Source organism: Malaya genurostris, chromosome 2 (assembly GCF_030247185.1).
Source record: "Malaya genurostris strain Urasoe2022 chromosome 2, Malgen_1.1, whole genome shotgun sequence".
Classification (NCBI taxonomy): Eukaryota; Metazoa; Arthropoda; class Insecta; order Diptera; family Culicidae; genus Malaya; species Malaya genurostris.
The window spans coordinates 243,530,876-243,543,589 of NC_080571.1; the positions used below are offsets into that span (position 1 = coordinate 243,530,876).

At 34.6% G+C, this 12,714-nt stretch overlaps 1 protein-coding gene across 5 annotated transcripts in view; it reads right to left on the bottom strand.

Annotated features, from left to right (window-relative positions):
• The window catches only part of LOC131428420 (nuclear receptor subfamily 2 group C member 2), a 30,233-nt gene that overhangs the window by 16,071 nt on the left and 1,448 nt on the right, over positions 1 to 12,714 (bottom strand). The window contains exon 1 of one of the 5 annotated variants that reach the window (XM_058592372.1): positions 4,652 to 4,854. The exons of 3 other annotated variants lie outside the window; for them this stretch is intronic. The gene's annotated coding sequence lies outside the window, so the exon portion shown is untranslated. Of the gene's footprint in view, positions 1 to 4,222; positions 4,437 to 4,651; positions 4,855 to 12,714 lie in introns of those variants that run through there. One more of the 5 variants, XM_058592371.1, reaches the window with a different exon arrangement.

Consider the following 12,714-nt stretch of genomic DNA (forward strand, 5'->3'; position numbering starts at 1 on the left):
AGCCAACTGTAACAGAGTAAACATTCGCTATCTTTACGATACAGAAGTTGTCTTAACCTTGCATGTGTAAACTAGTGATGACGGGGCTAACTTTACACAGTTCGTATAAGTGTTGTTTTGTTCTCTCAAGCAATGTCGTAATTAATCTACAATTAATGCATGGACAAAACTAGGAATTCTCAATTTGACCTTTTATATAGTTGATTTTTTTAATTGTATTATTTATTGTAATATGCATTAAATTCAAATAGTTAAGATTTAAGTTTGATGTTCGGTCAAAATGATTTGGTTGTTACCATTAAGACCTCATTCGACTCCACAATTCTACGATTATTTGTAAGGAAAATCGTAAACCTACTAGTAATGTTAAATGGGGGAAAACGAAATGTTGTTGAATTAAACATTGTCGAAGACATAACGTCATGATGTGTCAAAACAGAAAATATCATCGAACAAAAAAAAAGTCCAAAATGAGTAAAGTCGAAATTAAAAGTTTAAACAACTTAGCAATGATATGACATGTGAAGATCAGAATTGTGATGTCAGAATAAAATGCTACACCAGTCATTGAACCATTCGAAGTTTGCGTCTACGAATAACTTATTGTTAATATCGTATTAGCAAGCAACTGTAACGAATACTGAAAACGATCGCGATAAAGTACCCTGTATGTTGTGCTGGGAATGAACCAGTGACCTACCAAGGATAGTTCGCACTCCGGGCAAATTTGATTTATCGCTTTAGTGAGCACCCAAATTGCCCTTAAAAGTCGTTGCGGCCGGCACGACTGATCACTTCGACCAATTCCGAAAATATCTTCTAAATCTGACTCAGAAATGTTTCAATTGTTAGTTAATGTTGGTCAAAGACCAAAAAAACCAACTTCTATTATACCGACCACTTCGGAAATGGTGATCAAAACCTTCAAAATCGAACATCGTTGGACATGAATAAGTTAGCAATTACTAAATTTAATTTTAAACATCTATTCGATAAATTCCATTTGATTTCAAAGAACGATTTTTTAGCTTTTTGACTAAAATTTTGCATAAGCATAACCAAACCGGATGATTTGCATCATCAGCTCATTGTTTTGATTCTAGCCAAACATTTGAGAAGGGCCTAGACAAAAATTCCTTGGAAATTGTCAAGAAACACGTGTCTCAAAAACGGTTGGTTTTAGGCGGCAATTGGGGCTATATGAAGGGAATCTACATAGTCGAAAAAATGTTGTATTTTTATTTTATTTTGAAAATCCGCTGTTTGGTATCTTGATTAGCCCTTCTTCATTTGAAATGTTGCGTACTTTCCAAAAATTAAGCAAAAGTTATTTCAAAAAACATTTCAACAACCCTTTTGTTTTAAGCTAACAACTTCTGACTTAGTGCACATTATGCGATGTTATTAGATATTTGGCCAAAACTTTGGCTTGATTTGTCATGATAGCAGCCAGCATATCACTTACAATTTACACGATTTGTCGAAAAAATGGGGTGCCGGTAACCGAACACCTTGGAGTGCCGGTAACCGAAATCGGTAGACATTTTAAAAATGACAAAACAAATCTTTGCTTGCGAAAATTTTGATAGCATCCGGTAATAAAGGTAAGCTATCATAAATATTCAATACACTCACCTTTCCGATTGATGCTCTTCAATTTATGACACTATAAAAATGTCAGAAAAAAACTTTTGTGTTGATTTTCACGCAATTAAAATTTGTTTTGAACGCAGCAAAAAGCACAAGCGTCTGTTTGCTTCGGTATTCGGCACAAAAAGAACGTGCTGCTATTACACACACACATGACATTTGTTGGAATGACGCTATCTGCTTTCTGTCAAAAGTTACGGTGGGGTGCCGGCAACCGAACACTGTCGGCAACCGAACACCTTCCACTATTATTGCCGAAGACGCCAAATCCATCAAACCAACAGTTTTTATTAAATGCATGGTTTTGAAAATTTCCAAGGAATTTTTGCTTAGGCCCTTCTCAAGAGTTTGGCTAGAGCCAAAATTGTAAACTATTGCTGCAAATTGTCCTTTTTTGGTAATGAATTATGTGCATGTAAAATTTGAGCCAAAATATACAACAATTAAATTTAAGAACAACAAACCGTGATTCCCCATTGAAGCGCTCTGTACTGGAACAGAACAATAAAACACGGAGGATTGGTAACGAAGTTTACTGGTTACGTAACTAAAATAGTTTCCATAACAAAAAAAAAATTACTGTGAAACATACATAAAACAATAAATATATAATTACGATATAATTGTTTTTAGTGCATTTTTCCTGATATTGTTTAATCATTTATATTTAATAAGGAACACTTTTTAGCTAATCCTTTCCCAAAAAAATTAATTATATCTTGTCGTAATAAACTTTCTGTTTGAAGAAAATTTTCTGCGAAAAAATGAATAGCTTGCAAGATAAGCGAGGGGTTCATTTTGTTATAAGGGTGCGTTTACCCTCATCTTCCTCTACAATCAGATCATATTTTATGCAATACAATAATCTAATTTGCAGATACATTGATTTTATGTACACGCATTGTATTCTGTATTCAACAAAACACCACGCGTCTCCATCATCCTGAACACCATGCTGTATTAAATAGGGTTCGTAGTATTCCTGTAAATAATTCGGACAGCTTTAGCAATATATACCCGGTGCAATTGTCAATAATTTGTACTTCACGTTAATGATCAATTTTATTGTAGAAACAATGAACAGTGGTCCGAAACGGGAAATTAGCGAGACAAAAATATTTTCGCAATTAAATATTATTTTCTATAGTTTGTGTCTTCACAACAGTTGTTTGTATTCAATCGGCGCATCAGATCATTAGGGTGGTTCATATTTGGATTTACATAGGAATTCTAACTTTCTTAATTGAATTTAAAAAAAATTGCACTTCACAGCAAAGTTGTAGGAAATTTTATTCTGAGTAACTTTGTTGAAAAAGCCATTTTCTTACCTCTTCATTTGATTGAGTTACATCAATTTTTCGGAGTATTAGTAGGGTGGCTCTCAAAAATCACCTTTTATGTTCTAACTTTTTTGTGAACAGTTTTACGAAAAAATCGTCTTCCGAAGATTTGTCGAGCTAATCATTGTGCACATTTTCGATCAACTAAGCTTTTCAAAATAAGTTTTTTTTTTCGTCAAAAACGAGTCAACGAGTTTAATATAAATATACAACATATGTCAGATCGATAAAGACTATTCTTATACGCTTTCGGAAAGGTCAAATAAGGAAAGCTTGAACAGACTTTTTTGTATTTTGCAATTTCAATTGCGTATGCTCATCATTTCATAAAATCAAACACAAACGATCACTCACAAAATCAATCACAAACATAACGAAGAAAATGTAGCACGGTGATTGTGTGTAAAGAAATCTTTCTACTACAAAAAATTTGACACAAATTTAAAAACATCAAAGATAAATATCTATTTAAATTAAAAATATATATAACTTCTGTCGTATCTATGAGAACGTGCTGGGACTCTTCAATTGTTTTAATCGGAAACATAAAAGACCTATTCTTGATCCATCTAGTGGTTTAATAATGTAGTAATAATAATTATGAAAAGAATAGTGATTGCAACTTTCACGTTAGTTTTCCTTCAGATTAAAATTAGCAACATTTAGGTGGTACGTTCTATCTCTCTTCCACTACATTGTTGTATCGGTGTTCGCCGAACAAATCAGTCGTAGTAAATGAGAAGGAATAGAAATAGGCTCCTGTGACAGTTGAACTGAGTAATTGAAATGTTGAATGTTAATTACGAAAATCAGAATATTAGAATCAGGTTTCAGCTGCTAGTCGTAGCTAGAATCACACAATAGAGTTTGTTTATGTCGAACGATTACCGACAACTGATTTTGCCGTGATTTTGTTATAGAAATAAAATAATTTGTGCACCTATAGAATGCGAACCCATGAAAACCAGCAAAATATGTACTTTCATGATAAATGTACACCTGTGGCAACACTGACTCTGTGATTTAAACTTTCACGACAGATTATTTCATTGTGTTCCACCACGTGGCCACCGAAATCGAGAATGAACGGTACTAAATTTCCGATATAATCTGGAGCACTCGCCAGCCACAACCACATCAGCTCATTGTTATGCATATTTCACTTCGATCGCCAAGTGTCATCTGGCAGCGCTGACTGGCTCTCATTCACACCGCCCAATTAGTTACTGTACACTATTGCCAATGCTGTCGTTTTTCCACTGCCGATGCGTTCAACGAGTCCGGATAGATTTCAATGAACTTTACACGCGTGCATACGCCTCGACCGATGGAATCTATAGGTAGCGCACATCAGCGCGCTGTCGTCGTCATTTAGACTTTATTCGTAAGTGAGACGGACAGCGATGGCGACGTTGACCGACCGCACTCAAGACACATTCGAACTGAGCTAAAAAACTTGCTTACGAAGTCACTTTTGTTGATCTAGTTCATCCATTCGATCTGCCCGGCCATCGCGGCTGGTAGCCTATAGTATGAATGCTTCACCGTCACTGAACCGTCACACAATCACGGAGAAGGCAGTAAAAATAACCGGGATCTGACATTAACTTGGCTTGACGTCGATATCAATCGTCAAACGAATATAGGAAAAAAAAAAACACCTGCACTCAACCTCCAAGCTCCACCACTCAAGCACACTAATCTATGCCAATTTTTTTTGAAAGGTCAAGTTATTTCGTTCAAAAGATGACGTCGACAACGGAGACGTCGGTGGCATGAGATCCGAGAGGGCGATATTATATCTGAGACTAATAACACGTAGCTCTCTGTTTACGCTCTGTATAAATATGAGATACCGCTGCGCCAACAATCAGCCAACCAGTGGACCAAACGAACCATACACCTTACACTCTGGGCCTTTTTATGGGATGGAATGGGATGTACCGTATAGGTCTCTGAACATCAACCACTCCGTCATTGTATAGGTAGTTAATGCCGTATCGGACTGGAAAGTAAAAGATCAAATCATCGGTGTTATAGCTACCGAGCGTCTGTTGCGGCTATCAGAATCAACAGGCTCGTTCCGCAAAAATGGGCGGAGGAAGAGCGGTTTGGTAAGCGACACGATCAGTGATGCCATATGTGTTTCAGATTTGCTTGGCTTCAACTGAGTCTGTACTTTTGATTTAAGCCTAAGCAAAGCCTTGGTATTACATCCCTATCGTGGAATTTGACCTTCTGTTTCAACAGACTTCGCAGCCGATTCAGAGTTTGCAGAACTATTGCATGGTTGGTGTTACGATCCTACTGATACTACGAATTCTTCCAGATCGGTGCTCGAACATACGACAACTGGTTGGTAAGACCAGTGTCCTATGCATTCAACCGCCAACCCGAAAAGCTACGACTCCTAAATTGGTGTTACTGCGAAACGAAAATAACAAGTACTCTTTGTTTTCAAAGTATGTCATTGTGCATCCAACATGTGCTGAAAATGAGCAATTTCGAAGTTCGAATATGTCGGTCTCAAAAGACGTAATTTCTCACGATTTTTTCTAGGTGTGTATAATCCACGAATTCCGAGTTTGCTTGTTTTCTAGTAACGTTAGCATTGAAAAAAATGGACAAAAATTTGCCGATTTTTCACAGGGGGCGAAACAACCCATGCAGCATCAATCAAAGTAACCCATGACTCAGCAGGCAAAATTTGGCAGCTCTATCTGTCGGGGATAAACAGTATCGGAAAATCGTTTTCTTTACATTTTCTTGTAGCATAAAGGCTACAGCAGGATAAGCATGTGAAATCTGCCCCCAAAGGGAATTCAAATTGTTATACCACATTCGAAAGGTCATAGACTGGAAACAATTTTCTCAAAGTTTCAACCCTTTAACTGCCATATTGACGGTGCTAGGGTGGTTTTATGGATTTTTATTTTATTTGATTTTTGAAGAAACCGCTTATCCGAAAAATTTTAAAAAAAATCAGGTATGTTTAAGCCATTATGAGGAAGGTTTACATTTTTTTCAAACTTTTTGAAGATGTACTTCTTCCATTAAAAAATACTTGAAAATTTTGAAACATATTTTATCCCTCTTCCAATTTTTGCACCACCCCAAATTTTTTAGTGATAAATAAAAAAAATTTGGACATGTTAAAGTGGTATGTTTTCACATTTTTAAAAAATGTGGACGACCACGATATTTGATTTTTTCTAAAAAATAAAAAACAGTCGACCATGCGTCCCCATCAAGTTCTGTTAGAAGGAAACGCATGGTGCTTTGTTCTAGTAGTTTATGCAACTCAAGCGCAGGGCTTAGGAATCAAAGTAACGAAAAGGAGGAAATGAGTTTCAACTTTTGCATAATACATACACGATCATACTTCGGGTACAACCTAGAAAGCTACAAAGCAAGAACTTACTGGTATGTGGTTCATATATGAATGGTAGAAATATAAGAACGTCGCGAGTATCACACATATGAAATTCGGTTACGGCAGTCAAGAACTAGAGCGGGTGTCAGTTTTTACGTGTTGCTGATGTATGTAAAAAAAGAATAATGAAAGAAAGAATGAAAATTTCATCACAGTGTCAAAAGTTATCATAAAGATATGCTATCGAGGGATGTATATAGCTTTCTGGGAAAATGTGTGATAAAAATAAAGCAGGAAAACGTCAATGGAATCTTTAGGATGGTTTTCATGGTTTGAAACAACAACAGATATAAAAAAATAGTGATTCGTTATTTTTCGTTTTTAAGTTATAATCTTTTGCATAATTTCAAGTCATGTAAATATCGACCATGTCCATTAAAAAAAACTTGATTCGCTGAATCGATTTTTTTAATTTTTGGATATATTGTGAAGAATGGCCCGTACATTCCAGAAAATATCAGAGAATACATAATGACGTCTCATGTACCAATCAACTCAGTAATGTCGTTTTCGCTTGATGCCAAACCTAACCCAGTTTCCACTCTAACTGCTGTCAAATCGTTTGTTTGAAGTCAGTCTCGAACCTGGTTTCAACGTTGTTGAACTGAAAATCGAGTCAGTTTCGAACCTGGTTTGTAAATCAGTTTAACTCAAACCCCCGTTGCTAAGTGCGAAATCAACACAGTTTCGTGAAAAATGTTTGTTTGATGAAACTACCCTGGGTCAGTTTCAGTTTTCTCAAGCGAAAACGACATAAGTGATTATTCACTCTCAGAGGAACGCATCCAGGTTTTTACTGGTTTAACATGGCCAAATATTATTGAGCTTCGTGATATGCGGGTGTCAATGAGAAAGATTTGGTCGCATTTTCGTTCAAATTGTGAGCGGAAAGTTCTAATAAGTTTATGTCATCAATTCTTGGATTGAAACGAGAGCAGCAAGTATCGGAATATAGTAGCTCTGGAATAGAAGCTTTTGAGAAGGATATTCTGCCAAGCAATTTTGGATTTAAAGCTTTATCACGAGATGACCTAATTGAGACACACATATCACAAAAAAACTATTCGGGCCCGTAAAAAGTTGTATCTCATTTTTCAAAGCTTAAAATGCTATATCGAGTACACTCTGAATTCAACTGGATATTTGGGAATCCAGCGCCGTTACTGTAAATGCGCTATTGGAAATATAACTGTTGGTTGCTGTTCACACGTGGCCGATAATAAGTCTATAGAATAAACGAAAATAATCAGAGACAAAATGTGTGCTTTCAAATAGCAATGTATAATATTATAATTATAATTTTTTATCCCATTTCCTATTTAAATGAAATATACAGTCAATAATTCTAAGTAATCGATTCCAATGGCCACTTCTGTTTGTTTTGTTGTTTGTTCAAATTATTAAATTATATACAGTCACTTTTGAAACTGTTACGAAATTTTCATTCTTTCTTTCATTATTCTTTTATTACATACATCAGCAACACGTAAAAACTGACACCCGCTCTAGTTCTTGACTGCCGTAACCGAATTTCATATGTGTGATACTCGCGACGTTCATATATTACTACCATTCATATATGAATCACATATCAGTAAGTTCTTGCTTTGTAGCTTTCTAGGTTGTACCCGAAGTATGATCGTGTATGTATTATGCAAAAGTTGAAACTCATTTCCTCCTTTTCGTTACTTCGATTCCTAAGCCCTGCGCTTGAGTTGCATAAACTACTAGAACAAAGCACCATGCGTTTCCTTTTAACAGAATATGATGGGGACGCATGGTCGACTGTTATTTAATTTTTATAAAAAACCAAAGATTGTGGTCGTCCACATTTTTTAAAAATATAAAAACGTACCACTTTAACATGTCCAAAAATGTTTTATTTATCACTAAAAAATCTGGGGTGGTGCAAAAATTGAAAGAGTGAAAAAATATGTTTCAAAATTTTCAAGTATTTTTTAATGGAAGAAATACACTTGTGAATTTTCCCCATAATGCCTTAAGCATGCCTGATTTTTTTAAAAATTTTTCGGATAAGCGGTTTCTTCAAAAATCAAATAAAATAAAAATCAATAGAACCACTCCAGCTCCGGCAATATGGCTGTTAAAGGGTTGAAACCTTGAGAAAATTGTTTCCAGTCTATGACCTTTCGAATGTGGTCTAACAATATGAATTCCCTTTGGGGGCAAATTTCACATTCCTATCCTGCTATAGCCTTTGCTTAAGCTGTTTCTCCGTACAAAATTACGAAAAAAGTGTATTGGTAAGAAGAAATGAATAGGTTTATAATAGGTATATGAAAATTTAAATAGGTGCATTCGTTTCGAGTTTTCGCGTCACTATAACAGAATATTGTTCCGATAGGTTTGAAAGTTTGACGAAATATTCTCGTAATATTTTACTATAAGATACAAAGGAAAAATAAATGTTTTTTTTAAGTATTAGTATCCGCATCATAGTATGTTTTATCGATATTTTTAATAAAAGCTGTCGAAACTCATGACTGTATGTGCAGCATGTTTTTCATTTGATACTACCAATTTTAAACATGGGTGTTCCCGATATAAAAAGGTTGGAAGCCACTTTAGAAAAAACACGAACATGTCGGTTTTCAGTGTGATTGTCTGTATAGCTTTTCTATAAGAGAAAGGCAAAACAATGAACTCATTGGTGAAAAGATTCGTAAAATAGGAATGAATGATCTTTTGATAACTTTTACTTACTATACTTGACTAGAAACTATCTCGTTATGTTATTAATATTCTGATTAGGTGCGCCTTTCTTTAATTATAGGTTCGTTTTACTTAAAATCAAGCAAAGATTTTCATAATCAGAATATTGTAAATTTCGTCATTTGCGGACGTGTATAGTATAATGGGTAAGTTGATACCTTTCACGCAGCCCACTGGGTTTAACCAGCACAAAGGATCAGAAAGCTTTTATGACGTAAGAGGTGAATGATTTTACGGTAAACAACTCTATAATCAAAACATAAGAAAAAACGTGCCTAATCCACCTAGTGGTGTAATGATGCCTTTCTCATATCAATCATACTATCATATATACTACTGTGGTATTCTTCAAAATAAATTTCTTCGATACTTCAAAGAATAACCAAAATCGGTTTGTTTGACCGTCTAATGATAAAAACTATCAATTGGAGAAGTTTAAAGTTTGTGAAAATCGGTCGCGCCATCTATGAGAAAAATTAGAACACATATTTTAATTTTTTCGCACACTTTACCCCATAACTCCGGAACCGTAAGTCGGATTCAAATAATATTCAGGAATTTTGTATGGAAACACAAGACCTTTCATTTGAATCTAAGTTTGTGAGAATCGGTTCAGACATCTCCGAGAAAAGTTAGTGTAAAAAACATTACATACACACATACGCACACACACACACATACACACACGGACATTTTGCGTACTCGACGAACTGAGTCGAATGGTATATGACACTCGGCCCTCCGGGCCTCGGTTCCAAAGTCGGTTTTCACCTTTCCATATGAGAAAGGCAAAACGTGCTTAATCCACCTAGCAGTGAGATGATACCTTTTTTTTATCAATCAGCAGCATGTGTTTTTCGCGTGAATATTCTTCGTTGTGTTTAGTTTTCATGAAATTCTTTTAATGACCGTTGTTTTAAATGAACTTTAATTAAAATTTTGGAACTGCAACACGAATCGAAGATAGAAATTGTTTGGAACCTTAAAATTATTCCTTTCAATCTAAACGTGTGACAATCGATTGAGCATGAGATGTAGAAGTCAGTGTTTTTGCCATTTATAATACTTCTAGAAACGGTATTCAGAGACCAACATAACCTAAAATAGTTCGTACGTCCATGAATTAGTATGACAAATAAATTGAAATAGTTTTGAGCCAAACTTTGAAGACTTTTTGGTATCGTCATCTTCTATGACGGTTTGAATTTTTAAAACTCTTCACCCTGTAATTTCAAAATTGGAAGTCGGAATCGGATAAAATTTCCTAATTTTGTATGAGACCATAAGTTTATTTTAATTTGAATTTTTGTTAATTTAATTGGTTTTGGCCTTCTTTTAGCTTCTCTATTCCCGGTACTTTTGGAAACGGAATTCGGAAATCGGTAAAGCCGAAGTCATAAAAATTCGAAATTTTTGAAAATCAGTGTAGCCATCTTGGAGAAATCTTAGTGTGTTTCACCTTAGGGCCTTTATTTGAATGTTAGATGGATCAAATCGGTTCAGTCATTTACTAGCAATATGAGTGACATTATTTTAACTTCAATACATATATCATCCTATAGTTCCGGAACCAGAAATTTATTTATCTTGACGAACCTCTTCGAATGCACAGTGGTTTGAATCGACAAAAACGTGAACTTAATTCTCTTGCTGCTAAACCGTTGATACGATATGCATAGTTCCTTCGGAGAACTTATTCACAAAAATATACCTCGTAATTTCATCACAATAAAAAATGTGCAAAGCCTACTACGATAAAAGTTCATTCCAACAACTTTTTTTCCCTTAAGAGATAAAAAACAATGTCTTCTACAATATTTTAGAACTTCTAACGATAAAAAACTTTGCCGAAGAAGCTAAAGGTCTAACGCATAAAGTTTAGGATATATGAAGCATTTTCGTTTGAAACCACTTAAAATCAATTTTTTGTACATAACTTTTTTCGCAAATATTTTCAGTGTCTACTATGTTCGAGACAATTACTAAAAACATAAAATTACACATTTTTGTTGAAGACTGTGCACGGTTTGACCTTTTCCCTAAAAAGTTATTTAACATTTAAACTTTTATATACACTAACTTTAACTACTAATAGGAAGCAGGGTCGCAGACCAAAAGGCACATACATATACTTTTTGGAAAGTTTAAATCAAGTAATATATAGTTACGAAGTGCGTAGCGTGGTCTTTTTAAATTGTGTGAATGAGACAACAAAATATACAGTGCATTTTTGACCATTTTCTTAGTAAAAACGTGCATTAATAATTGTTTATCTTCATATCACGCGATTTTTGTGATACCGACCGATAAGTTACCTTTAGGCAACCACTTTTGCAAGAAATTGCAGTCGAGGTATAAGAAATAGAGCATTAGTTTTAACACCAGACGAAAGAGAAGACTTTTTACTATAGCTTTCTATTATGACTTACTCTCAGCTAGTACCGAGTCTTTCGGAATTCCTCTTCAAAGTGAATATTGATAGGTGTCTTATTGTCCGTTATCACAAAAAATCACGAGATATTACCGACTTCAGTAGAAAATGTAATAGAATTACTGCAACAGATCTGTTACAAATTCCCTAAAACCAAACAAACTTGTTTTTGTTGGTTATTATTCTTTATTCTTAGTCTGTGCACGTTTTATACTCAAGTTCAGGCATTTCTCTTTTAAAAAAATGTCTAGACTCATAATTTAGATAGTTTGATTTTAAACTTTACCGTGGACGCCTCTATGTAAAGTTGAACCACTCACGCATTTTATTGTAATATTATTATCGACCAAATGCTCCAGCATTTGTATTATCAACCAACTCTTTTGTGTTCTTAAAAATAATATGCAGCGCTGCTCTCACCAACACCAACAGTGCACATTTGGAGCAAGAAATTTAATATAAAGTTGCTTCACTGTTCTTCATTTTTCAATATACTTTAAAAGTAAAACTAATCGTCAATATAGATAAACGGTCATATTCATTGAAATTAATGTATTCCAATTCCAATCGTGAGAATTTCATTATTTTTTTGAGTGTAGGTATGGTAGAATGACATGATTCGTAGAATGACATGATTTTACAAAAAGGATTCAGCCTTTCAAGCAGGCTACACTTACACATTTCAACACATAAAAATTAATCTCAGAAGCATTAAATTTAAACGATGTTTTTAGGCGTACTGGTAATGGTGTAAGATATCATCCTTGAAATGAATTGGAATTAAAAGAACGGATAAGGCATATTCTATTAAAAGAATCAGTAAAACTTGTCGTAATTTAATTAGCCTGTTAATATGCTTCGTTAGTTAGTTCGATCAATCGCATACAAGAATGCATCATGAAATTATATTCAATCATTACACCATTGCACCAAAGCTACACTAACGACCGATTCCAATTTTTGGACATTTCCTACAAAGCTCTTTTTAATAAACCAAAAATAGTCGTTTTAGTAAATGTTTTTGCTAAGAAAATGGTCAAAAAAGCACTCGATATTTCGTTGTCTTATTTACACAATTTCAAAGGGCCACGTTACGCACTTCGTAGTTTTATATTACTTGATTTAAG